This window comes from Sinocyclocheilus rhinocerous, unplaced genomic scaffold, assembly GCF_001515625.1.
Source record: "Sinocyclocheilus rhinocerous isolate Xijiao unplaced genomic scaffold, SAMN03320098_v1.1 scaffold54, whole genome shotgun sequence".
Taxonomy (NCBI): domain Eukaryota; kingdom Metazoa; phylum Chordata; class Actinopteri; order Cypriniformes; family Cyprinidae; genus Sinocyclocheilus; species Sinocyclocheilus rhinocerous.
Genome location: NW_015647078.1, coordinates 385106 through 388131, shown reverse-complemented (window position 1 = coordinate 388131; position 3026 = coordinate 385106).

The following is a 3026-nucleotide window of genomic DNA, read 5'->3' as shown; positions in this document are numbered from 1 at the left end:
ACATACAGTGTAGACAGTATCACTGATTAGAATGGGCTCTAAATGTTTGGGATCACGTGTATACCTCTGACCACTTGCGATCAGCGCGATCTTCAACCGGATCAACCGAGATGATCTTAATATAGCACACATAAACAGTGTGAGCTACAGAGAACGACAAACAGAAAGCGGCAGTCAGGAAACGCTCAGAGAACAAGAAAATGTGTCAACCGTATCAATGAAAGAACAGAACACGTAAGTAAAGGAAAGCGGCAAGAGGGAAAGAGGAAATGGGTTAAGAAGGAGGGGGACTGAGAGAGGAAGAGGAACAAGACAGGAAGGAGGGAGGGAAGGAGAGATAGACAGGCAGGGAAGGGCTTCTTTAATGAATTAATGACTGCTCTCTCTTTCCACATCTCCGCTCAGACACAGACGGAGGGGGGTGGGGGGGGCGGCAGAGCAGCGCCGCAGATGAAATAATAAATAAACACATGAATAAGTGAAGAGATACACACAAGGCGCAGCACTCACGCAGGAAGATGACTGTCTCACTCTCTCTGCCTCTCTCTATAGTTCCATCTCCTGAGTGATGGGCTCGAACTTCAAGCAGCTGGAAGTGTTGAAATATTTAGCGATCACGGGGAAAGGGTGAATGCTAATTTTGGGCAGTCCTATGCGCCCGTCTCGCTGCGCCATGCGCCGGGTCTCTGGTGACCTTGTGCTTGGCGAGGGGGGAAGAGCTTTGGGCATGCTAACAAGACGCGAACGAACTAGCGTCGACACAACAAACACACGCAACGGTCATGTTATCTGGCGTGTGCATCGATCGCCAACGTAAAGCTGGCTAAATAGGTCTTGTGAAGTAAACTCTTCGCTCTTCTACGATGGCTTCCCAACACTGACACTATTGTTTTACACATGCTTACATAACATCACATGACTGTCAGGTCAACTGACTTGACACAGTTTTGGTGCATGTAACTGGCAAGCATATGAATGAGGCAATAATCTAAACATCTGAGGCGTAATAGTGAGATTAAGCCAGATGGCACAGCAGTTGTAGTAAACAATAGAATAAATGTCGCTTACAATAACACATAACGGGTTATAACCGTCTAAACGGCCTACCGCAGGTGTATCCTTTTGATTAAACGAGTGGCTTATTCAAATGTATCCATCGTTTACTCATCCTTATGTCTATCCAAACCACTTTTTTTTAAGTGTGAAGATGCAGAGTCTCATGCCAGGCTTTATGATGTCAGTGTTGCCATCGGTTGCATGCCTTATATTCAATCACAACGCAATGTGTTTTGAAGTGTGAATCAAATTTGCACTGCAAGAAATCATTTTCTTCATCAGTAATGAATGAAAATAGTCTGGTTCTCCAGAAAAATATCCAAGAGTCTGTAAAACCAGATCAATTGACTTTGTGTGAGATATTGAGATTTGCTTTTTAAAGAAATACACATTATTAAGAATTGAGGTTTAAATATATTTTGCTTACCCCCTCGGCAAATAACTTGTTCTTGTTTTAAGCATAAACCTCAGATTTATGTTAACAAAAAAAAAAAATTCAAAGTGGTATGAAATGTGTAAGTTTCTCTCTGAAGGCAAATCTTATTTATACAGATTTGTTTCTTAATGGAATAGTTCACCTAAAAATGAAAATTTGCTGTTAATTTACTCCATCCATCTAGGTGACTTTTTTTCTTCAGTAGAACAGTAAATACGTTTTTTTAGCTGAAGACGTAGTCCTTAGTGATCATAAAATGCAAGTCAGCGGCTGTCTATTTTTAAGTATTAAAAAAGCATATCAAGGAACACAAAATTAATACTCGTGGCTCCTGGTGATATATTGAGGTCTTATGAAGCGAAACAATCAGTCTGTGCAAGAAACTGAACGTTATTTACAACATTATTACCTGAGAGCCTCAGACAAACGGTCCGGAGTGATGTCCGGTTCGTGAACGAATCATTCTTTGAACGACACAGAGGGACAGGAAGCGCGGGGTGAGAAGAGAGGAGCAGAGGCTTGGCTTAAAGGATGGATGGAGAGGCTCACTACTATGTGACATGATTTACAGACGGGGCTGCTGGGAGACATCTAGCCGCGCTTTCCCCTGCCACTATAATCGCAGCGCTGTGACCGGCTCCAAAGAGTCTACTAGGGCTGCACTACCCCTCACACAGACACACACCCAACCGAGGAATCCAGTGTCTGTCCAATTACAGGCTGCCGTTGTCAGACAGACTCCAAAGGCTAGACACGAGAGTGTGGAGGAGAGAGCGAGAAAGAAAAGGAGGACCCGGGAACAATAGGAGCAGTGTGACGTGCGACGTCTTCCCATTGTTTTGGCCCTGGGTGTCCTGAGACCTACAAACACAAGTGTATTTACACACAAGACACACAGTCAGTTATATTCATGGTATCTTACGCACATGGGAACGGGACATTTGTCCCTCGCTTTTGGTTTCTGTATAATTAAGTACCAATTACAACAGACAGAGATCAAAACAGGAACATGGGAAGGGTCGTCATTCCAGTACTGTGGTTGTAAGATGGTAGAGGGATGGTACCAGATGACACTTTGATATATTAGAGGAGAAAGACTGTCACAGTCATGCCCCGTGGTATTTACTGTACATGGTTCTGCAACAATGCCATTTTACCAGCATGGTATGTCAGAGAGACTATGGCATTCCCATGGTACCCTGTGCAATAAATGTGCTATTACAATGGCAGATGTCCAAAAAACTTAGTATTACCTTGTATCATGTTCAGAAAAACATGGTAGAACTATGCTACCATTTCCAAAAATAAATAAATAAATACGGTATTATAAAGGTTCATGTCCAAAACAAATGAAAACCTAACCCTAACCCTAAAAAAAGTCAACTATCAAACCTCATGCCATTCAAAACTTTTATTTTCTGTGAAACAAAATATAAAAGTAAAAACTAAATAGTTATTATTACATATGTCAAGGTGGAAACAGGCTTCCATAAGTAAGCCATGACTTATATTGCTAAAATAAAATAAAATAAAA